Below are 26,225 nucleotides of genomic sequence, written 5' to 3'. Positions count from 1 at the left end.
GCAGTCGCTTTCAGGTGCTGTGACTGCATTCTGCCTTGTTGTTGCAGGCCATTATACATGTGAAGCTCTGACCTTGCCTCTGTCTCTACATCACAGTACAACTCTGAAGTGTGTGCCATAAAAATAACCCTGTGTGTGTGTGTGTGCTTAAGGGCTGCTGTGTCCCTTTTCTGAAATCCCTTTGTGAATTTCGGTGAAACTACATTCATTGAAAAACTCAATTCAGTATGTTTTTGAGTGGGTGAGTCAGACGCGACCTCTTCTATATTACCTCGGCACTGGTGATCACTGCAGGGCACTTGTAGGTTACAACTGAATGTGAGCAAAGATGACCCGAGTCTACCCACACTTCATATTCTCTTACTAACAGCATATAATGAGAGGAGAAGCTGTTTTCAATTTCATAGTATATATTTCCTTATCTTCCACCTCCAACCTGATTTATTTTGGCACTTCTGCAAATCCACTTTTCCGTGGGTAATCGGATATTTTCAACATTTGTGGGGGTAAATATAAAGCTTTGAAGCTAGTTCCTGGTTTGGCATGCCTTAATGATTAGCACAGATACAGCAGACCCAGCTTTTAGACATATTTTTATGCATAATTTGTCATTATTATTATTTGTCATTATGTCCAGTGTGAAGCGCTTGAATTCAGCGATGAACACAGATGACTCTGTGATTTAAACTAGTTTATAGCCAAACAGGAGAAACAGTCAGAAGGCTTTTCAATCTACACATCGCCATCATTTACCATGGATTTACTGTAGTAACACTCACTGCACCATGGTATTGTGGCAGAAATGTGGGATATTCACATTGAATTTTATTACAGGAGTAATGGTGTATAATTATAGTGTTTGTATTTGTGATAAAGCTATAGCATGTATGCATTTATACTGAATGTTTTTAGACTACTGTTACTGTTTTTCATACAAATAGGCTACCTAAAAACCATATAGTTATATTTTTACCATGGTATTGAGGTGCTATATGTGTGGATTTAATTGTGTTTATCTTTATTTAAATGTATGCTACTATGGGAGATCTTATGCTTAACAAAAAAAAAAAAAAAAAAAAACTTGATCAGAATAAATTTAACCATATGAAACTGAGGTTGGTACAATTTTTACAGATGTTACTGACTTTAAAAAGGAACAAAAATTTACCTCTGCATCCTAACTCAAGCTACTATCAAATGTGCATTTCTAAGAGACAAAAAAGTGATATTATTATTATTATTATTAATATTATCAGGCAACCCAAACCTGTTTCTTGATTTGAAACAATATCACTCATTAGAACATGCAGAAACTAACAAATTAATTTTTCTATTTAGATATTTATTTTATGGAAAATTAGCAAGTGGAGCAAAATTCTGGCTTTAAACTTGAAAGAAATAAAGATTTGACATTTATCGTGATAATTATCGATATCGACTGATATGAAAAAAATTATCGTGATTGAAAACTAGGTAATTTCCTAGTTTGGTTTGGCAAAATCCAAATAATATTACTAGAGATGTTTACACACACATACACACATGCACACAAATACAATTTTAAAAGTGTTTTGCTTTCAAGAATGTGCGCATAAATACATGTCTAGGAAATGTAATCTGTCATATAAACATTACAGTTTCGGAGTTTATAAAACATGAATTTCACTAACCCTGTCTCGGTTTTTAACACTGTCTGAGCTCCTGTTCCTCTCCCTCATTTCTTCCCATGCTGTCACTGTTCCTCCATTCATTTAGTCTGCTCTCATTTTCTTCTTTAGTAGAAATTTCCACCAACTGTGCGTGTCCACACTTGTACTCATAACCCAATTTTAAAGTGCCAAAAAAAACATAACCATGGTAAAAATCACAACTTAATCTTAATGAAAACATTTATTCCTATCAGTGCCCTTTTGCTATGACTAATATATATATATATATATATATATATATAACACAGCCTCTCATACAGCATTGCTTAAATGTACAATACATCTGCATTTTAGGCTTCAGATGGGGCTCATGCAATCAGAAATTATGGTCAAAGCTATTATCTTTTTTCTTAATAAATAGCCTATCTAGTCTGAAATAAGAAGTTTATGCATATAAATATCTGAGTTATCTCTTTGTCAGCATGCTAGAAGTTACAGTCTCTCTGTCTCTCTCACATACACAGTTAGTGGCCTATAAACGCAGTAGTTTAATCATTTGCTTGACTCTGTTAAAAGCCTTTCCTTTATTTTCACACTGTGGTGTACTAAGGTGTCTTATTAACATACACAAACTCAAGTGTATGCATTAGTGCACTATTTTTAGAGTTTCACTGACAGGGTTAGGAAGAGTTCTGCTAACAACAGCAGTTTGCGATATCCTTTTTTTTTCTCTCTGAAACAAATGACAGGATTACAACACCTGGCTTTAAACAGCTACAAACCACAGGACCATACAACACAATGCTGTTAAACAACAGCAGCAACAGTTGATGACAGAATCAGACAGCAAGGAGATTAGAGTCACTGTAACTAAGCCGCAGATGATTTGAGATTCACTAGAATCACCTAATACAGCTCACATGTCTTAGTCTCCCACACGCACCGCTAGCACAAATCACAGTCTAAAGGACACAGCACTGCACTCTACAACTCCTAAACATCAAGATCAAGCTCTCAAGAGAGACGAGTCAGAGAAATGTACAACCTGATGGAGGAGTCAAAATCATCCAAATGTCTTCTCCATTTCTCACCAGAAAACTTTTAGAGAAAGCAAGAGAGCGAGGAGGAAGAGAATGAGAGCGAGAAAGAGGAGAATGGAGACAGAAAGAAGGTTGACTGGGGATGGGGAAAAAGAGAGCATGCAGTCTGTCCTAAGAGAGTGGGAGGGTCAAAAAGAGAGCTGGTGAGAGAGAGAGAGAGAGAGAGAGAGAGAGAGAGAGAGAGAGAGAGAGAGAGAGAGAGAGAGAGAGAGAGAGAGAGAGAGAGAAAGAGAAAGAGAAAGAGAAAGAGAGGGATCAGAGACAGAGATTCTACTGATGAAGCATGCTTCCTCTGACACAAACACCTTTCATATATGCAGATCAGTGTCAACCAACAACTTGAAAACACACTAAGTTTGAACCCATGTTGGCATGTACATAGATATGTATGTACACAGCAAATATGCACACAAATACTCCTAAAAATAATTAAGGTTATGACAATATAAGCTCAGCAAGCTGGTGAGACAATTAACTCCTATCTCTGACTTAAAAAATTCTATCATTTGCTCACCCTCATGTTCCAAACCTGCATGAGGTTTTTGGAGATGGTCCAAACAACACTGGACCCTTTATATCTACTTTTGTGTTGTACAGAAGAAAGAAAAGGAAGTCCTTTACAGAGTTAGAGCAACATGAAGGGGTGTAAACGAAGGCAGAATATTTATTTTGTGGATTCTTCCATTAAGGTGCCGTGAATCCATCTGAAACACAATTTGTTTTAGAGTCCCAAAGCAATATGCAATTATATTGTAATTCAATTGAGCTTTTTTCAGTAATTCAGTTCACTTTTAATAATTCAAGTTTAAGTAAGATTAAGTGTGTAATTTATACATCAAACGTATTTGCAAAAATTGTCTATTTTTCCCCAAACACTCCCTCTGTTGGCCACTGGTTGGACAAACTGTAGTCCAGTCCCAAACTCACACTCGGTGTGTCAGGCTGGACAGAGAGATTAAACCAGAAACAAATGTTCTGAAAGAGTCTCACAGCTACAGTTTTTATACTTTTATGGAAATCAATCAACATCTCTGTATATTGAGAGCAAGAAAAAAAGAGACACCGGTCATCTCAGACTGTCTGTTTTAAACAGCTAACATCCTCTAAACTCCCCCACCAGCCCATGAGCAAGGTTACTATTTTACGCACAAACACACACCCGATATCCTATGGGGAGGACATCAACCACAAACATCCTCAAGCCAGCTGTATATGTGTCAAAGTAAGTGAGTGAGTGTGTGTGTGTGTGTGTGTGTGTGTGTGTGTGTATATGGGTATGCGTGTTTGTGCTGGGGGGAAAGTGTGTGTGAGTGTGTGTATGTCTCTTAACTCTGATGTGACAGAGAGAGGGCAACAGTCCCTTTGATCAGAGTGTGATGCCACTGCCGCAAGCATTGTATGTGTGTGTGTGTGTGTGTGTGTGTGTGTATGTGTATGTGTGTGTGTGTGTGTGTATATATGTGTGTGTGTATGTGCGTCTGAACGCTGCCCGTGTGGTTAGACCACAACAGCTTTTTGTCCTATGATGACTGATAGAGCTAGCTCTGACTGAGCTGTTTACGGCATCTACCACATACAGAGAAACACACAAGCATACACACATGCTCTCAGTTTCATAGTTTCTGTTTAACGAAATGCACAAGAAAAACGGAAATTTGTCATGAAAGAAAAAAGGTTAAAATCCTCGCATTGTGCTGCAGTGTTGTGGTTTGAATTTTTCAGTTCTCTTAATTACTGTTGTTACTTAATTATATTTTTTTTCTTCTTTTTTCTTGACATTTCTCTTAGTTTTAGGGTCATGAACATGCCTCCAAAGTGTCGACAATTCAATGCATTGTGGAATATGCATATGCATTTTCTATTATGATTATGATGTTTTATATCTAATTATGCACATTTCATTGTTCCTCAGACCTGCTTTTTTTGGGGGGGGTTTTCCTTTTTTTTCTTTTTACATCTATGCATTGGGAGACACTTTTAAATGCCAAGTTTTGTCATAAAACTAGATGGCGCAGGCTGATGGGTCCTTATGACACTATATGATATTCATAGCATTAAATTACTTGGCATAAGCTGATTGGTTCATGTTTCATACACAGCCAATGTGCCTGCAGCTTTACATTTAAATAGCAGGTTAGCATTCACTAGAGCATTTCGCAGCACACTTTCAGAGTTCCTCTGAAATCCTCCACCTCCCCCAGCTCCACCTGTATAGATCTGCTAAGAGTTATTTTAATTTATATGCTATTTGTATGTCTTAAAAACTCATAGCATCTATTGGCAGCAGCAATAACCAACAGCAGGAGCAATTCAGCAGCGTTTCAATGATGCAGAATCAGAAACCAGAACCATTCATGTCACCTGCATTGTTTACTTCTTTCTGCCATTCCAAATTTTTTTCAGGTGGGTGTGTCGACTTTGTTTGGAGCGCGACCTGATTGGTTGGTTGAGCTCAGCTGTTTTCACTGATTCACATGGTGAGACACTTCAAAACAAAAGTCTTTTAGCTAACAAATGAGTACAATAAATAGTTATCTGTTAAATATAAAAGGATCTGTAGCAGGTGCCAATGTAATATGCTGAAAACAGTCATGTCAGCTATAGTAACAAGCCTGTGGAGCGTTTGACAGCGAGTCTTATTCCGAAGAATTTTAAATAGACTGAGGCGGTTAATATTTTGTCGCACATTATTTTTAGTTCAGAATCATGGGAGAATCGTGATCGTGAAAAAAATGTGATTCTCAATTTATCCAGAATCATGCTGCTCTATTTAAAATGTAAAAAAAGAAAAAGGTTTGAGCATTCATGTAGCATTAATGTTAACGGATTTTGTTTTTATTATTACTATTGCAATTAAGATCAATTTGACCGGCACCAGAGAGAACTGTACCCAAAATCTGAACATAATACAAGCGATGTTCTGAGCTATAAGAGATGTAATTGGTAGCAGAAACTAAAAAAGCGTTTCTACTGAAACACATGTGAACCTTTGCACATGCATTCACACACACACACTGTACACTTCCTTCCCCCACACCTGAACCCACACAAACACTTACTCACTCTGGCTCTATCGATATGCATGTGCACACACAAAAAGAGTCTGTTCTAAGCAGATGCTTCACCAAACAGCCGTTAGATGAACAATCATGCATGCGTCTACATCTGCCATATATGGTAAAGGTGCTGCTTAGAGCCTCCGTGGCAGCTAATGTTACACTGCTCAACACACAAATTAGACACAGAGGTTTGATAGTCTCGATAGTTCGAGACAGAAGGGTTTTAGATTAGCATTTCATAAACCAGACAAGGAGATTATATTTAGAACTCCATCTCTGAGTGCAGGAGTGGGAGGAATGAGAGGTAGTGTGAGTCACATTGCAAACAAAGAACACAAGCAGAACCTGTCTGTATATTTATTTTCCGTTTGTGAACTGAACGTGCTGTCTCAGACATCAGCCAACCATCTCCCACAGCAACTGTCGCTGCTTCTGTCTGGGTGTCACAGCACATCATTACCTGATAATCATCTGAGCTACCACTTAAGGCCAGCTGTCAGTCATATCCGCTGACAGCTCAATCTTCATACACCATCTAATCAGCCTTTCTCCTCCTGCACACATCCATGTATGAGCACACAGGTTGCTGCAGACATTGACAAAGGGAGGCACCTGCTGGTCAGAAGCTGACATTACAGGTGAAATAGTGTGTCATGCATTGCCTAACAAATTCATACTAAGTTACAGTGCATCATTCTTGTAATCTCTCTTGAAACCTGGAGAAATGCTGCCAGTTAAATAGGGTTTGTCATATAATTAAGGAAATTAGCACCAGGTGCCAAATTAACACCAACAACTTGGAAGTATCTGTAAGTGTTCTCTAATTTTGATCAGAGGTCTTTTTATAAAAATATCTCATTTGAGTTTTTAATACTGTGCTTCAGAATACAATTAATTTATGACATATGCTTAAAAAAACTGCTCTTCTACTCCTGTTAGGATAACTTCAAATAGGACAAAGCCGTGACCTTGAAATTTAGGAAATTGCAGATGGTTCTCTAATTTTGATCTCCCAATAAAAAAAACAACTGTAGCTTAAACTGTAAATAATATTTCTCGGTTTTAATGTTTTTACTGTATTTTTGATTAAATAAATTTTAAAAAGTCTTGATAAGCATGAGAAAACAAGCAAACTAATTTTTAAAATTCTTACAACCCCAAAACATTTAAACGGTATTTCCATTCTGCATCACCTATCCACCAGATGGCAGCATATCTCAACATGATGTGTAGTACACCAGGATAATGTCCTGAGAATAATACTGAATAGCATTAACAGTGTAAATTCGAATCAAATTTTGAAATCTATATTGATACCTAGCCCTAGAGAGTATTTTACCTAATTATCTAAATGGGAACATACCAAAGACATCTACTGTTTCCATAAAACAGTTATTATAAATGTTGTGTAAAGAAACCCCCAAGCCTTATACCCTATAGCTAACTTCTAATATTTACACTTTGGGAAAGGACACGTCCCTCAGTAACATTACCCTCTCTTTCACTGCTTCAACATGCCACATAAACAATCAAAACATAAACACACCCTCAAGAACAGCATAATGCAACCACTTCAGGAGAGAATGCTGAGCTAACCTAAAACCTGAGTGTGTGTGCCCTGTAGTGGAACCCCACAACATTATGTTGTGATAATAAAATAAAATAAAATAAAAACTATGTATGACTGAAACACAATACAAGTTCCACATACAAACACAAACACAGAAGTCAGTGCATCTGAATATCAATGTATTAAAACACCATACTTCAACATTCTGCAAACAGACCATTATTCAGCTGCTCAGTCTGTGAAAGAGAGACTCATACCCTCTAGACACAAAACCAGACATACAGAGACTCCAGACTCTCCATGGCCACGTCATAGAGGCTAACATGCTGTTAAAAAGCAACATCTTTTTATCGCTCTTGTAAGATCAGCAATCACAATGGCAGTGCTTTTAGCAAATGAAATTCATCTAGGTCTGATTATGACCAAGATCTCTTGCTTCCGAGAAAATGGTAGATATTGATCACCCTGATCCTGTCTGGTTACATCAAAAAACACAATCCATCTTACAAATATCACTTAACAGGCCAGATCGTTTACTCCATAACAGGCATCCCTGCTTCATCTTTAATGTAGTAATGAGATTTTAAACATGGGCAAAAACCCCTCTTTTTATCTCTTTTTTGACAACAATTTACACACAATTGTTTTACACTCAGCAGAATAGTCACAGTTTCAAAAGGGGTACCATAAAAAGAGATCCAATAGTGAGAAAATAATAAGATGGGAGACGTGTAAAAAGGGACACCCCGCACACCAGACTTGAAAAGCCTGAGCCCTGGGGAATCAGATTATTTTTGGTGTTTGTGCTCCCTCACTCACTCATTCCTCCCTGTGTCCCTTTATCTTTGCCTGGTTACCCTTGAATCAGACAGAGGGAAGGAAAAACATGGAAAGACTGAGACAGGGACAGATAGATACAGAGAGATTGTGACAGGTGAATAGTGGCTGATGACCTTATTGACAGTATCTGTCTGTCTGTCTGTCTATCTGTGTGTGTGTGTGTGTGTGTGTGTGTGTGTTAATAGGGAAAAGGATCAGACTGTTTCAGTGGCAGATGGCTGCTATTTCCAGTGGAAGAGCAGTGATGTAAAAAAATAAAAAAATAAAAATAAAAACAGTAGTTTGGTACCAAGCCGATATGTTTCCATGTGTTGGAGAGCACTCTTGATTAAAAAGGTTTGTCTTTGAGTTATAAAAAAAAATTATACTGTTCAATATCCAATCTAATAAACCTGCCTATTATGTCATTATTCAATAGCAACAATATTAACAAGAAAAAGTGAAAACAACTCACTGCTTATAATTTATTTCTTTGTTTTTCATGTTTACTTGATTAATTACAAAACTTAAGTTTCGGGGTCAGTAAGATTTTTTTAAGATAATGTTTTTGAAAGAACAGGGTTTCATTTACTGTGTTTGAACAAAAATACATTCTAAGATGCTGATTTTGTGCTCAAGAAATATTTCTCAATCAAAATTGAAAATATTTGTGCAGCTTAATATATTGGTAGAAACCATGACACCTTTTAAAGACTCTTTTGATGAATTAAGAACATAGGAACATTTATTTAAAACAATTTTTAAATAACATTTTAAATGTCTTACTTTAGTTTTACTTTTAATCAGTTTAATGCATCCTTGCTGAATAGAAGTATTTTCTTAAAATATTATATATATATATATATATATATATATATATATATATATATATATATATATATATATATATATATATATATATATATATATATATCTTACTAACCCCAAACGTTTGAACATTAGTGTGTTTACTTAATTGAAAAAAACTTCAAGGCTGAGTTTGTTAATATTTTCATGTAACTATTTTTATATTTATATTTTCAATAGCAAATTAGTTTTTGCTGTGACATAATAGTGTGGGGAACTGCTATTGGTGTTGACTACTGAAATTTTGATTCTGTGAAAACCCAGTGGGAGGGTGAAAAAGTGGAATAAAAATGAGTAAGGAGAGGCACTCTACTCCTGATGCAAGTACAGACACACACACACACAAAAGGATACAAGATCCCCCTTTTACCCAGAGACTGTGTCAGCAGAAGAGATGCTTTCAAACAGACATGGATACTTACCTATGGCAGATGATTTACCCATTAGGAGAACCAGTGAGAGGGAGAGAAAAAGAAAGGATATCGATTAGCTTGAAATCAAACTGTCCAAACACTAGTGATTTCTTTTAATGATTAGACCAGCTGTAATCCAAACATTTCCAAACATCACATTTGATTCTATGGCACTGATATTTACTCTACTGTAGACTGACACACATCAGCAAGGAGGTGGTGTTTATTCTTACACATAACCTGTCAGACAGGCAGAATGTCATGATTAATAACAAAGACACACCTCTTCTGCTTAAACCAACACAGGTGTGCTCAAACACACAACACAAAAAAATGACATCATCGTATGACTGTATGCATATGGCTTTAAACTCATCTACACCCTTTAGATCTAAATAGGATGTACTGTATGTCACGGATGTTATGCATGGGACATCTGCGCATTCTGCAGTAAACTAACAATATAGCTCACAAAAGCATGTCTTTGCATGGAAGCACATCAAAAATTTCTAAAGGTATTCCTAAATTTATGCAATAAAAAAAAAAAAAAAAAAAAAAAAAAAAAAAAAGTTTAGATTAGAAAAATGCTAAAAGACTTTTAAAATTGCAAATGTAAATTTCTGTCACACAAAGCCATCATATGATTTGGAATATAATGCATAAGTTAAATGAGCCACTTTCATTATATAGAATAGCTACCTGGCAAGATAGGCCATTTTTTTGTTAAACCATTCTGTTAGGCTGCTGCTTGAATGATTGTAAATCATACAAAGAACAATATCCTCTTTAGTTCAAGATATTCAATCACTTCAGCTCTGAGTGAAACAACTTAGCAAAAAGAGTGGTAGCGAAAAATGAGATAAGACAATAGAATGACAGTGAACAGACAAAAGTTTTAACTTACACACACACACACACACACCCACATTTACACACACATGCTTTATAAAACACAAACGGTGAACAATAATTTACTACCTCGGCTCATAGATCAGGACTTTCTCTGTGTGCGGTGTTCTTCTCTAGTGTGTGTTTAGTTGATGCTTTAGTTCATCAGTATAACACTAAGCAAAATAAAACCATAAAGCACTTCATGTCTAATTTAAGTCAGGCAGTGCGGGTTTTGATTTAGTTAATCCATTATCCAAGAGCTCTTGTACTTGTACACAGAATCACTATCAGTCATGCTCCAGCAGCAGGCCGAGATGGTTGTTACATAGACACTTCTGCTTCTGGTTTAGTCTACTCTGTTCTAACCAATAAGTGACAGTGCAAGTGACATGCAACTTTTTTTTTTTTTGGGGCAGGCTTATGCATATATAAAAATTTTTATAAAAAATAAATAAAAGAGGATTTATTGAAGATTTCGCTTAAAGCCACTTTGATCTATTGAGCAGGATCTATGCACAGATCTCCATTTTAACAGCCGCACAAGGCCCATGTATGAAGCAGAAGTAGGGTCCTGGTATAGGCGATATCCTAGAGCGGCAGTGTTTTCTGGGGCGCCCACACATGTATTTCTTTCACTCAGCTGCAGCATTTTCACAGCGCTGCGCCCACTATCCGTTCCACCCCTCTCAGTGAAAATGAATAGTGACCTAGCAGGTAACTTTTTCTGAGCGGCTCCCAGCACTATACTTGTACGCCTCCTCTCGCTTCGGCTGCTGTATGGTGCCGTCTGCACCATAGAAGCAAGAGAAGTGAACTGCCTATGAAAAAAAACAGTTTCTCTACTTGCTCGAAATCAATACAGCTAGCCAAAACATAAAAAATGTGCATAAAATAAAAAGGATCATAAAATGTTCCCACTGATTTCCAATTCAGTTCCGATTTACTGTTATATATATTTAAAATTGATCATTTACTTATAGCAAATATAGTATATTGGTGTATTTTTAATTACATTTACACTATACCATTAAAAAATAAGACATGTTACAAAAGATTTTTTATGTAAAATAAATGCTATTCTTTTTAAATTTCCTTTCTGAATACCACAAAAACAATATATTATTTCACAATATTCACAATTTACTGCCATGCAATATTACTGACTCCAAACTTTTGAACGGTAGTGTATTTCTTCATTTGTGACCCTGGACCACAAAACCAGTCATAAGTATCAATTTTCCAAAATTGAGATTTATACATCATCTGAAAGCTGAATAAATAAGCTTTCCATTTATGTATAGTTTGTTATAATGGGACAATATATGGCAGAGATACAACTAATTGAAAATCTGGAATCTGAGGGTGCAAAAAAAAATCTAAATACTAAATTAAAGTTGTATAAAAATAGTTCTTAGCAATGCATATTACTAATCAAAAATGGAACATGATCTTTATTTAATATCCTAATGATTTTTGGCATAAAAGAAAAATGGATCATTTTGACCCATACAATGTAGGCTATTTTTGGCTATTGCTACAAATATACCCCAGCGACTTAAGACTGGTTTGGTTTTGTGGTCCAGGGTAGGGGTTGAACGACTTCTGATTTTTTAAAGTCGACTTTTTTGTGATGAAAGTCGAGTCGACGTCGACTAGTCGCTGATGACGTCATTAATGAATAAATAAGTCTGGAGCTGTAACAAACACCTTGTGCACAGCTATGGCATGCAACACAGCACTGCCCACATGGCTATTGCTCCCATAAGAGGTTATTTTTATCTGTTCTTTTGTCTTTGGGTCGTTATATTTCTCACAGATTTCTGCTCGTTCTAAATCAGATATAGATAAGTAGCACAGTAAAGATTATATTCATATGAACAAATGCATTAGTGAGAGCGATTGTGTTTGTGAACTGTGAACTAATTCTATCTGGTAGCGTCTCTCTACTAGTAGTGAAGCTGTGGGATTTAGTTAAGAAATATATGCTTGAACTTTTCAGTTTCTAAGTTATTTTATTGAGAAATCACAGAACAGTGTTGACAATACATTTCCGCGCTGAATGATTTTGTGTGCGCGATCTGCGCGTGATGTATTGTACGCGCTACTGTCTGTAGCCTATGTGTGTGCATTTTACGCCCATTTCACGCAACAAGCGTGAGCGGCGCAGAAGCAGGAGCGCAACTGAACCGCGGCTTACTGCATGCAATACAGACGAGTATCGTCATTTCTGTCATATTTTCCAGCGTTCTCCTCCGAAAACTGTGTGCCATGTGTATACAAAAAAATGGCCGACCCTGTCAGGAAAAATTATGTCTGACCCTTCTCACATTTTGTATGAGGAATATTCATTTTTGCCATCTAACAGAAGGCTTAAGAGTTGCATGTGCTAGACTGAATTGGCTATGTTACATGCGGTAAAATCTTTTGTGTATCAGACTGTAGAATTAATAAATTAGGCCTCAAAATGGCCTCTGGAAAATAGAAAGGACTCATGCACTGTAGCCATGTGTTTATGTATATACTGTTGTTGTTTGTTTATTTATTTTTTTGTATTAAGGTGCGTCTATTGTTTAGTAATTATCGATGTGAATTGATGTGAGACACGCTGAGACACATGTGAGATCCAAGACAAATTTTGGAAAGAATTCCAACAATAAAGTGTAATTGGATTGAAAAAGTAATATAAAGCTAACAAATGCCTCTAGTTTTATCAATTTAACAGACCTCGTGGAAGTGATGTATTTTTGTGCATTTTATTTTTGCATGTGGTGATTGTGAGACAAGAAACACATAATTTACAAGATTTTATGGTGAAATTAGTTATTTTTAATGTTAATCGGGTAAATTTTGATCAAGAACAATGCATTGTGACTTTAATTCAGCATAAGCGGCGCAGCAAAAATAGACTCTGCGTTGAAACGATCGCGGCACTGCTGCTCACGCGATGCTCCTGCTTGATGATCGAACGTTTGGTCTTGTATTTAAAGGAGCCGCAAAAGAAACAAGCATGTTGATCTTGGATATCAGCAAACAATGCTATGCAGGTTGATGATTTGAGTTCCCAGTGTGTGCAAGAGGCTCTCTGGGAGTGTATCAGATTTGAACACAATTATTCATCAGACAACACAAAGGACTGAAGAGTCAGGGAATCATTACAGTCATTTTGCGATCATTCGCTGTCTAGATTTGTCTCGAGTGAGCTCTTAATTGAGGACTTTGAAGAACCGTATAGTTTTACTGTCTCATGCATTACTATGTAAGAGAAGCTATGGTTGCCACGGCTTCCTGGAAGCTATGTTTGAGGCCAGGAAACAGCAAAAAAGAAAGCAAATCAGAAATGGAAATGTCAGAAATGGATGTGGTCAACGTGAAGTTTACCTCAATCTGATTTCAGATGTTTTTATGTTAGTAGCTTCATCAATGTAATATCAATATCATTCAAACAGGAAACCACTGATGACAGTCAATGCACAAGTATGGGCACAAAATATAGATAGCCTAAGTCAACCATAAAAGCGTGTAGGGACATCCATACTGTCAACCTAATGAATTTTTTCGTGCGCCTATACTAAAACATAACATCAGAAGCCCTTTGAGTAGAAGCAGATTTTTTACAGATGGCTAATGGCAAGTCCTCCCAGAGCTGCTGAGTTCTCATATTCGGCTTCATGTCAGTATACTTGCAGTGCTATTATTAGTCTGCAGTACTGTAACTCTAGTGAAGTTTATAGTGATAGAGGCCAGTCACGCTCCCTCGTATACACTTTCAGAGGTACACAAAACACGCATCACTTTCCACACCACATCATGTTACATCATATAATTAACTTAGAGAGGTGCAGAGTCCACTTCATCAACAAACATGAATTAAATCTTGAGTTAAGTGTCAACTGGACCAATTCCCATCATTTTTATATTTGGGAAAGAAGGAATCAACCAATAACTGTGGGCTGTATATATATATAGAGGGATATATATTTCTGGAACAACGGGTTATCGGCCAAATCCGTAACGATAACGATCCGTCACGTCCATTGCCAAGTATAGGTCTCAGCGAAACAAAAACAGGGAATTTCCCAATTATTATTTCAAACTGGTATAGGCATTTTTTAACTATCCAGTCAAAAAAAAATATAGAAGCCCTAACTGTGCGTTCACATCGCCGCCGGCGAGAGCATCAAAATTCACTCTGGTCGCTCTGCCAGCGACGCTGAAGAAAAATTTGTTGGCGCTCTGAGGCTCGAGCGCTTAGTCTTGTATTAAAGGAGCCGCAAAGCAAACAAGCATGTTGATCTTGTGTAGACTGACCACAAGTAGGGTATAAGTTAACCCCATGAAATATTTAAAATGTGAAAGCAAGAAATTGATCAATGGAAAGAACTTAATTATAGTTACATGTTTGCTAAGGAAATAAACCAATAAAAGCAATTTGTAGTGTGTTTTTGTGTTCATGGTTAATTGCTAAGTTAGTCTAATTTCAACATGCAGTTTATAGAAGACGTTTATTAGCCTAGGTCTTTAATTAACATTAACATTAATTTGTGCGCAGCCTACATTCCAAACTGTCCTGATTGAAGTGTAGCCTAAATGCAATTGGTCAAATCGGTCTTGTTTTGAGCAAATGAATTGCATTTCCGCTGAAAAACAAGCGTTCTAGCGTTAAAATGCTTGGGAACTAATGTGGTCAGAACCAAAGTTTACAGGATTGCGTTCTCTGGAACCCTCTCAAGCGGAGGACTTCTACATTCCGATTGGTTGCCGCCCAACCGCGTCATAGCTCATTATCATAAAGTTGACCTGACTTCAACTCTCCTAGACGCCCTCACCGTCCAAGACGCGCCACGCCGCTCTCGCCGGAGCTCGCTGCCGAGTCACATTGAAAATTAATGACTTCCGGCCACTTTGACGCTCTCGCCGGCGGCGGTGTGAGCGCACGGTTACTCGCTGCTCCTGCTCCCGGTGTAAATGCACTCATTTGTTAACATGCACGCCGAAAAAAATACGTGCTGCTCACGGGCCGCCCACGCTTGCGGAACGGGCGCAGAGCAGCATAGAGCCCTGCACGGGCCTAAAATATAGGCCCTAGCCCAGCCCTGGTCCGAGACGCTCAGGCCCTAGCCCGGCCCGTGTCCGACAGCTTATCAGAATTACCGGCCCGAGCCAGTCTTTTTTTCCCCTTCTCCCAAAACAGCTTATACTGTTTCAGCTATTAAAATACCTCAGTTTTGTATGAAATGGCAAAGTGATTGTATTCCGTTTCGTTATTTTATTAAGTAAATTTAGAAAAACGTTTGGAGCATTTTTGTTAAATGTAAGTTTTTTAGTTTTTTTAAAGTAACGACCAAGCGGCCAGCGGCAGACAGTGAGTTGATTATAGTCTGTTTGATATATTTAGCCTTCTCAAATTATCACAACTTGTCTAAAATTAAATCTATAGTTATAAAACAGCTCCACAATGTTAACCTAGACGCTTAACCTAGATAAATGTGCACTGCCGCATATCCAGTCATTTGTGCGGAGAGTGGAAGCTGAAGCGCGCTTTACAGGACATGGACGCGCCAGAGCGATCACTTGCATTGGAAACATTTCAAATACGCTGTCATTTTTGCTCATAAGAGTAATAGGCTTCATTGTTCGGAACCGTAAAGGGCCTACTTTTATTTGTGTGCACTCAAAATATCAACAAAGCATGCAATAAAGAAATTAAATAAAGAGAAAAAAACAGTTTCGGTTTTGAGCAGGAGCACTTCTGAAAAACTCTAAAGGCGCATACTAGTCGATTAGTCGGTGCAACCCCTAGCCCAGGGTCACATTTTTTAAGTCTTCTGAGGTGCACCTCTCTCCTGATCTCACCTAAAGCACAATGTGAGTCAGGATTGCTACTGGCAGTATGGCTTTGATATTTTGCTGCATTCCTGTTCAACACTGACAGAATAACACTGCTCTTTACAACTGCCTTCCTTCATTAGTTTCACTCCATCTCTCTCTGAGGTTGAGGAAAAGACAGCACACCACTGCAGCCCATAGTGTGTGTGTGCATCCACACATTTAAGACGTCTAACTGCCATACCACATATCAGGCACACAAATCTGTTGAGCTAGCTTACACGTACACATTTACACACACCACACAGACACACATTTGTAAGATGGGGTTATTATTAGACAAACACACACTGATTCTAAATTAACTGACAAAACCCTTCCTCCGCTTTCCTTCCCTCCATCTCTCTCTCAGTGTAAAGTAGGGCAGCTGGCAGGGAGAGCCAGGTCGTGAGGTACTGACAGATAGATCCTGAGTTTTCTGGCTTCTGCTGTGGTTTTGAACGGGCCTTCGTGCTGTGAAGCTCAGAGAGAGAGAGAATAGCACACAGAGAGGAGAAAGGACAGATCATCTTCTGTTCCACACTGACCACTATACTCATCTGTATATCCTTTCTTTTTTTGTTTTTGCACTGCAATATACAGCTCTGGTCTCAGTCCAGCTTTAAGAACAGAGTTCCTCTACTTAAAATGAGAAATTGAATGTGCTGACAAACACACATGAGTCTGTAGCTTGAGTATAATGCCACAGATGACTTCAAGTGCACTTTCTGTCCTTCATGTCCATCCTCCTCATCTCTCTTCTCATCTCTCACTCCCTACTTATAATGCATAGAAATGAAAGTGCTCCCGAAGATCATGGAAAGCATGTTTGATTCATTCTCCTTTATTCATCTGTCTCTTAGCTACTTGGCACTAAAATGAAAATGAAACAATCAAGAAAATGTCAAGAATGTGTGTGAAAGTGTGTCACGATAAAACAGTGTTTTTAAGCATCACTCCTATCGAAATCAAACAGCCTGCAGTGCAAACAGAGTAGACCACATTGCTGATTATAGTCCTTTCGTGATTATATCTCAACAACTATGTTGCGATCATGCATGAAAGGTGAACTGACAGCGTTTCCTAAAAAGTGCATTTGTGTCAAAGAATGTATAAATGTACTGGAGATGTTGAAAAAGTACCGACACATAAATCAATTCACCAAGTTTTATATTTAAAAATCAGCAAAAAAATAAAATGACTTTTTGTTTGCATAATCACTTAAACAATAGCATTACTGATGATGTTCGGATTTTAAATGACAACTTGACTGACAACAGTTTAATAGCATGTTCAAATATCTAATGTAAATTTTCAAAAAAAGCTTTGAAAAATTCTCATGTAAAAGGTAAACCTCACATTTCAGCCTTTAAATAAAGAAAAGTGTTATGTCAAAATGATAATTTATTAATAAATGATTATCCCCCGGGTTTCCCAGACTAAAGTGTAAGTCTGAGCAGTCAACTTGCACTGACTGATCTTAAAATATTAGTGATCGACCGATATTGATTTTTTTATAACCGATACCGATACCAATTATTTGCATGTCTATGTGCCCGATAACCGATATGCAGAACCGATATTTATTTACTGTTATAAAGTAAATAAATGACTGCGTGAAGTAAGTCCATACTTCACTTTGGTTTTTCCTCCTTTCAGTCATCTTAACAAAAAATGTTTTGAGAATTAGCAGTCTTTCATGCAGGGCTCTAGACTCATTCTTCCCACTGATCTCACATTTGCGCACGAGCACATAATTTGGTTGCAATTTGTTTTTGCTACAACATTTGATTAATCAATGCATGCTGATGAACTTTTATCATAGTTTATAGTTATATCGTAATGAAAGTTTTCAACATTCAACTCGTTCTTTTTCATCTGTATTATTTGGGATTTAAATTTTGTGAACAGGAATTCCTTTTTTCATGCGCTTTTTACTTTCAAATTTGCGATCTTGGTGTCACATTTTCCAAAGAAAAGATCATTGTCTGTTTTGCTTATATCTATACACCTTTAACTTTTTAAGACTAAAACAAAAGATGGATTCATTGTTATTCTTAATTAAAAAGCACAACAACAATAAAACAGTACGTTGACAATGACAAACTCTTACATAACATTTATCAACAAAACGAATAAGACAAGGCATGGCATAGGACACACCACATGCTGTACTATATACCTAGTATATTACAGAATGTTTAGCAAACTCTGAGGAAGCAAATAAATATTAATATATTTTTTTTTTTATTAAGGAAAGCCTCCATAGCATAACCTGAGGTAAACAGCAAAGATAACAAGCTTCTCAAAACGAAAACAAAAAGAAAAGTAAAACTAAACTGGCTGTAGCTGACAGGACTTTCTACAAGAATACTGTGCACGTTCACCTTCTCTGGTTTAAGAAGCGGTCTTTTACTTTAGTTTGAAAACAAATCCATCCGTTGCGCTCCATCCGCGACGCGCACCTTCACACTCGTGCTGACGCGGCGAGTATAAACCAGGCTCTACCCACTAAGCGCTCGGCTGAAAGCACCTCTCTTCACGTGATCAGTGAAATCTGACTCCTGCTATAATGTGCTGCGGCTGGCAGCGCGCGCTGTATGAAGCAGACGCTTTGGAGTAGCGCAGACCTGGCACTCGTACAAATGCGACCACGTCAAATTTTAACTCGCAAACAATTACCATTTTGGTCGCAGTCTAAAGCCCTGTCATGTTAAATTTAATGTGAACTGCAATATGAAAGCGGATTCACGAGACTAATGATGAGCATATAGACAACAGAGAGAGAATTACATTCAATGCTTTTCTTTCCAACATGCAATCATTCATGGCTGTATTATTTAATTCATGCAAAGTTACGTCTTTATTGGGAGAGGACTTGACGGATTATCTGTGACTCCGACTTCACGAGACTAATAGACCACAGAGAGAATTAAATTCAGCATGTGCTAATTCATGGCTGTGTTATTTCAGGCAAAGTTATAGCCTATCTTTACAGGGACAGGGCTTGACAGAGTATCTTATTTATCATATTTCTTAGAGCCAAGTTGCATATATTTAACTATATATCAGGCATTTATGTAATACATCTAATTTGTGCATTAATGCCTGTAATATTAAATAGTTTACTAACTACAGCAAATCAAGTACCTGCACGCCGTTGCTGTCTCGTCTCCCCTCAGATGCGCTGCAATTGCGATCCTGCGCGCAATTCTGAAAACGTGTTTATCGGGGAATCCGATATTACAAAACCGATATTCGATTATGGAAAAATGCTTAAATATCGGGAAAATATCAGTAAATCGATATATCGGTCGATCTCTATAAAATATATCAGTGACTTTGTTTTGTCTTAAGACGCACACCAGTAATGTTTTGTAAAGGCATGTTAATGAAAATTACTTAAATTTCCTAATTGAACAATGGCCTAATCCTGGCTTAGTCTAAGCCCTGTCTGTGAAACTAGGCCAAAATGTATTTTATCTGTTCCATAAATAATTCTAGATAACTTATCTGAATTGTTTAAATGTGTAGAATTGACATAAGCTTGTTTTTCATCAACCGGTCAAAATTTACAGCAGGGCATGCAAATTTGGTCCGTTTTTGGCCAGACAGAAACTACACACAGGCTGAATGTAAAAAATAAGTCTCTGTAAATCCACTCACTGACACTAGGTGGCGCTGATGGAAAAGCTGAATTACAAACTCCGTGGACAAAGCAGTATTGCGATTAAGAACACTTCCTTTAGGTATAACACGGAGCAAAGATGAAAACAAAATGCCATCTAATCGTTTTGGAAGACAGTCAGAACCTTCAGAGGTACATTCATAATTAATTCATTCATATATTAATTTGTATAATTCCCTTAGCACTCTTTTAAAACCTCCCAGCTTTTCCGCCCTAGTTTCACTCAAAACGAAACTACTCTGCGCGCTGTGCACACGTGAGACTGTTACTGAAAACTGTTTTTATTTTATTACTGTATTTATTTACCGTGAGTTGTTCAGATCACGGTAATCGAATACGGTTTTAATGATAATTAAAATATGAAACTGTAATACTAACCGTGAGGAAATTTATCATGATTTATCGTCAAACCGGTAATCGTTACATCCCTACTGTGTACAGCAGGCAACATATGACATCATTTCATTATAAAAAAGTACACTCTTGAAATTGTCCACAACTCTTGAGCTATCAGTTTGAATCTGTCTTTTGACCGACTCATTTACTGAATCCCTAGTAGCAGCGTAGGGTACTGAATTCTGAACATCTGGTTCTCTTACTGAAACTCTACCACCGGTTCTGTTGGAATACAAAAATATTATAATTATTAAATGTCATGAGAAATGGTATCATTTTCATTTACAGTAGTATGCAGTAGTATTAGAGTAGTACCTTATTATAATATTACCTCCCCTTACTCTGCAAATTTCCACCCATGGGGCTGCCACAATGTGTTTTCACAAGCAACGATGGTGTACCAGTTCTAACACCATGGCGAAAGTATGTGCAAGGCATGCTAACTCATGCTAACTCAAAGCATGTTCTCTCTTTGGCTGCGCTGACGAGCATAGAACACTATTTAGAGTCCCAGCCTCAGAGGAGGCAACAGAGCAGTGGATTTATTGATTTATTTACTGTATATTTCTGCTGTCACACAGATCTAATATAAACATGTAGGGATGCACGATATTGGATTTTTGCCGATATCCGATATGCCAATATTTTTATGTAATATGTAATAATTTTTCAACTCATTTTGGCCGAAATCGATACCAATATATTTCCCTTTGTTTGGAAACAACACCAAGTCACTCCTGTGCAGAAATTATAAGCAAAATATTTTTTATTTTGGTTCGTTTTTAACAAGAAATTATTTGTTAGAATTAAATTAAAAAAATAATGAAGGTTTTTTGACAGTACATTGAAGCTTTGAAAATAACTATAAATAAACTATATATCAATCACTGCATTTTCCCCCCAGAAAGATGCAGTTCTAACCCTAACATTTTATTTTATGATTTAACATTTGTAAATGTCTAAAGCAAAAGTTGTAAAAATTCTGAAAATCTTTTAGAGCTTATGATTTTTTTAAAAGAGGGGTCATCAAACTTGATCCTGGAGGGCTAGTGTCCTGCAGAGTTTAGCTCCAGCTTGCCTCAACACACCTGCCTGGAAGCTTCTAGTATGCCTAGTAAGAGCTTGATTAGCTGCTTCAGGTGTGTTTAATTAGGGTTGGAGCTAAACTCTGCAGGACGCCGGCCCTCCAGGACCGAACTTGGTGACCCCTGGTATAAAAAATAAAACACATTACACATTAATGAATAAATCAGAATATGTAAAATTATTTAATTTACAGGTGTTATGTTTGTGATTTTTTTTCCATGTAAGCTATAGCTTCTGACCATTAAATCAAAACATACTCTTTAGTTTATTACATCAATTATTGCTTTATTTAATTAGAAACAGTCTAAATGTTATTTGCGTAGGCTATTTTACTTTTAATTGAATTAGAAGTAGGCCAACAGCGCCCCCTTCAGATTAAAACTCCTTACCGAACAGGCATTAGGACCTTTCCTCTATCACACACCAAATGCATCATTCTGTACTGCTTTCACAGATTAAATGCAGTGATCCAAAAGAGTGAGTCTAATCATCATTCAGACAAAACTTTGCTTCAAGAATGAGCCACACTGTTGACGTGATCTAATCACTAGCACACCCTGAGCACATGTGAGTTAACATATTCCTCTTACCGGCAAGTATCGGCATAATTTTTCATATCAGACCGATGCCAATATTTACATTTAAAGCCGTTATCGGCCGATTCCGATATCAGTCTGATAATATCGTGCATCGCTATAAATATGTGATTTCTTTCCAAGCGGTTTACCTTCACAGACTGTTTTTGTAACTTGTGTGTTTTTTAACATAAACTTGTGCGTGTTTGACAGTTTAAGCGCAATAAGACATGAAAGATAAGTCTTAGAAGTTTAGTATCCACATGCCATGTGACAGCCGCTTTCTGTGCGCTCCGAAAACCGTATATCAGAAGTTTAAACTGATATGGTTTAAAACGCATGATTTCAGCGCTATAGACATGATTATCAAAATAAAACATGTTTTTTGGCAGAGTATCTCAGCTACAAGCTGTAAAAGCACAGCCCTATTCTGGAAAAGGGGGTGGGGAGCAGCAGCTAATTTGCATTTAAAGAGACATGCACGAAAACAGCCTGTTTTTGCTCCCACTCAAAGTAGGCATTTTCAAAATGATATGATAAATGATCTGTGGGGTATTTTGAGCAGAAACGGACACATTCTGGGGACACCCGGGACTTATAGTACATATTGTAGAAATGGGCATAATAGGTTGTGGTCATTATATAGCAAAAATATAGCATTTTTCAAATATTGGCATGGGCCGATCAGTTTTTCTGTTTGGCCGATCCATTTGATGCGGGACTTTTATTCTGACGGCACTGAGAACGGCAGCGTCCGGATGTCACATTCTCCCTCTTATTCGCTGTCGTCGTTAACATTTCTGTCTAATACAGATAGAAGTCTGTCTAATAACCAGATAGAACTGTTAAACAAAGGAATTAAAATGTATACAAAAAAATTATAACGATTGCTTTTATATTATTAGTAATAGAAAGGCAATCATTAATATAGCTGCGAGCAGCGATGACGGGCCCAAGCCGCCAGTGCATACGCCACCCCGGTGGCATCGAAAAACGGTGCCCAGCGAGCACACACAATACAGTAACCCTCTGGCAGTTTGGTTTTAAGGGATACGGCAATTAAAGGGTTAATCCAAACCATCAACTCTGTGAAACACAGACACACAGAACAACATATAAAACTTTAAATTCTGTCAAAATATATTTTTCATTGGTAGTTGATGTTAGTTAATGCATTTACTAATGTTAACAAATGAGAAATTATTAGTTACCAAAGCTTTTAATGATTTATAAGCATTTTTTAATGATTTATTTTTCCATTAACAAACATGAATAATTTTTACTAACACAAATAAATAAAGTAAAAAATATATTGTTAATATTTAATGTTATTTGTGAATTAACCAATGTTAAAAAACAACATTATTTAACTGTTGTTAATTTACATCATTAATAATTATATACCATTTAATGGTGATCAATATTAAAAAAAATTAAAGTTTTATCTTTTGAGCATGACTATTTTTCTAATATTAAAAATATTTTGTTCATTGTTAGTTCATTGTAAGTTCATACTATCAATGAAGAATTAACATGCTGTAAAAAATATATTTTTCATTGTTAGTTCATGTTAATTAATGCATTCCCTACTGTTAACAAATGAGACTTCATTATAAAGTGTTATCAAAACCTGTAATGCTTTATAAGCATTTTTTAAGGATTTTATTGAGAAGTTTAAACAGACTCACTCTCTCTCTCTCTCTCTCTCTCTCTCTCTATCTCTCTCTCTCTCCCCCTCCACACTCACTGAACTCACACAGTCAGTCACCCACCCAGTCACCTACCGCACACATTAGAAGTACAGTGACAGGATATCTCTAAGTTTTAAATTTTTCTCCTAAGCATAGTGTATTGTAAATTCATGAAATTAAGCACATATCCTTACACTGTATTGTTCTGTGTATGTAATTTTTTATGAAGTGTTTGGAAGCTGCTCTTAAAAGATAAAAAAAAAAAGTTTTCTCTTTTTTCTGTAACTTTAATAAATTGCCATTAAAACACTGTTAAAGATATCCTAAATCCGTCCGCAATTTAGCATCTTCAGTATTTTGGCATCATGAGAAAAAATGTTTGGTGTGATTTCCGTGTTTCTGTTTGGAGGAGTATGAATTTGTTTACAGCTCGTTTTTAAAAAAAAACCACATTAAAATAAATATAGCCGACTTCCTGTTGGTCGTAGCTAATGACTGTAAATTAGAAAGTTGTCCGGATTAATAAGAACAATTTATGTACCGAGTTTGGTGTCTGTAGCTATCATTATATATATATAAACATTAATAATTATATACCATTTAATGTTGATCAATATTAATTCCAAAATGTGTTAATATATTATTAAATTTTAAAGTTTATCTTTTGAACATGACTATTTTTCTAACATTAAAAAGATTAATAAATGCTTTTAAAAAAAATGTTCTTTGTTAGTTCATACTATCATGGAAGAATTAACATGCTGTAAAAATATATTTTTCATTGTTAGTTCACGTTAAATAATGCATTTCCTAATGTTAAGAAATGAGACCTTATTATAAAGTGTTATCAAAATCTTTAATGATTTATAAGCATTTTTTTAAGATTTTAAAAAACAGACCCTCTCTCTCTCTTTCTCTCTCTCACCCACTGGCTCAATCCACACAGTCACTCACACAGTCACTGACAGCCCACCCCACCCCCACCCCTCACTCAGCTGCAGTGACAGGGAGCTCTCACTCAGAAGCAGCTCTGATAGTTTTAAAATTTTCTCCTCTGCATAGTGTATTGTAAATTCATGAAATTAATCACATATCGTCAGACTGTATTGTTCTGTGTATGTAATTTTTTATGAAGTGTTTGGAAGCTGCTCTTAAAAAAAAAAAAAAAAAAAAAAGAATTCTCTTTTTTACTGTAACTTTAATAAATTGCCATTAAATCATCGTTCAAGATATCCTAAATCCGTCCGCAATTTAGCATCTTCAGTATTTTGGCATCATGAGAAAAAATGTTTGGTGTGATTTCCGTGTTTCTGTTTGGAGGAGTATGAATTTGTTTACAGCCTGTTTTTAAAAAAAACCCACATTAAAATAAATATAGCCGACTTCCTGTTGGTCGTAGCTAATGACTGTAAATTAGAAAGTTGTCCGGATTAATAAGAACAATTTATGTAACGAGTTTGGTGTCTGTAGCTAAAACTAACCCCCCCATTTTTGACAAAAGGTGGCGCTATAGAGTGCCTCTTCCACGCCCGTTTATGAGCTTTTTCCAGTGTCTAACTATCATTAATACTGATATGTGTGTTGAGTTTCATGACATTCTAAACATGTTATCTGCCTCAAAATCACCAGAAACGAATTTTCAACTTTGACACGTTGCCATGGCAACATAATTTTAGATATCAATATTCCCTTCACAGTTTTACATCGGCCGTGTTTTGACATTATTCTGGTGAAGTTTGAAGCAAATCGAGTAAAAATAAGATGCTGAATTCAAAGCATTTTGAAAATGACACACTTCCTGCAGCCAGTTGGTGGCGCTATAACTTTCAGTCATAATAGTCACATCTATCCGATCGGCATCATACAACGAACAAATCACTGAAGTTTGATCTACATCATACAATGTATGTGGACGTTATTAGGCATTTCCTGGGTCTCATTTTTCGCCATAACTTCATCGCTTCGCCACGGGCAAACCGTTCGACATATCAAAAATATCTTCGCAATTTAGCGTCCCCAATGTCTTGAGATCATGTTCACCGAGTTTGGTGGCAATCGTATGGAAATCCTCAGAGGAGTATATCAAATTCCAGAGCATGCGCTTTTTAAACAGCCCTGAATAGCCGACTTCCTGTTGGGCGGAGCCTAAGACATGCTGCGCGGAAGTTGTTCGGCTCAATGAGTTCTATATGTGTACCGAGTTTCATATGAATACGTGCAAGTATGTGTGAGCTATACATCGTGTTTTCTGACAATTTTCCAGGGGGCGCCGTAGAGCCCCTGTGCCACGCCCGGGTCCCAGCCTCAGCGGCGTCCTAATGGCCGCAGGTTCCAACGTGCGTGCCAATTTTCGAGAGTTTTCGGGCACGTTAAGGCCCCCAAAAGTGCCCGGATGATTGAAATAAAAAATAAAAAAAAAAAAATATAGCTGCGAGCAGCGATGACGGGCCCAAGCCGTCAGCATACGCCATCCCGGTGGCATCGATAAAACGGTGCCCAGCGAGCACAAGCATCACAGTAACCCTCTGGCAGTTTGGTTTTAAGGGATACGGCAAT

General features: G+C 36.9%; 1 protein-coding gene across 10 annotated transcripts in view; it reads right to left on the bottom strand.

Annotated features, from left to right (window-relative positions):
• LOC306877172 (diacylglycerol kinase zeta-like) overlaps positions 1 to 26,225 on the bottom strand; it is a gene marked incomplete at its 5' end in the record, with an annotated part of 144,304 nt that overhangs the window by 53,691 nt on the left and 64,388 nt on the right. For 2 of the 10 annotated variants that reach the window (XM_079428739.1, XM_079428742.1), the window contains one exon: positions 2,695 to 2,731. The exons of 6 other annotated variants lie outside the window; for them this stretch is intronic. Of the gene's footprint in view, positions 1 to 2,694; positions 2,861 to 26,225 lie in introns of those variants that run through there. 2 more of the 10 variants (XM_079428744.1, XM_079428743.1) reach the window with 2 other exon arrangements.

This window comes from Barbus barbus (assembly GCF_936440315.1).
Source record: "Barbus barbus genome assembly, chromosome: 2".
Classification (NCBI taxonomy): domain Eukaryota; kingdom Metazoa; phylum Chordata; class Actinopteri; order Cypriniformes; family Cyprinidae; genus Barbus; species Barbus barbus.
The sequence above is the reverse complement of the archived record's forward strand: the minus strand, read 5'-3'. Positions and strand labels throughout refer to the sequence as shown.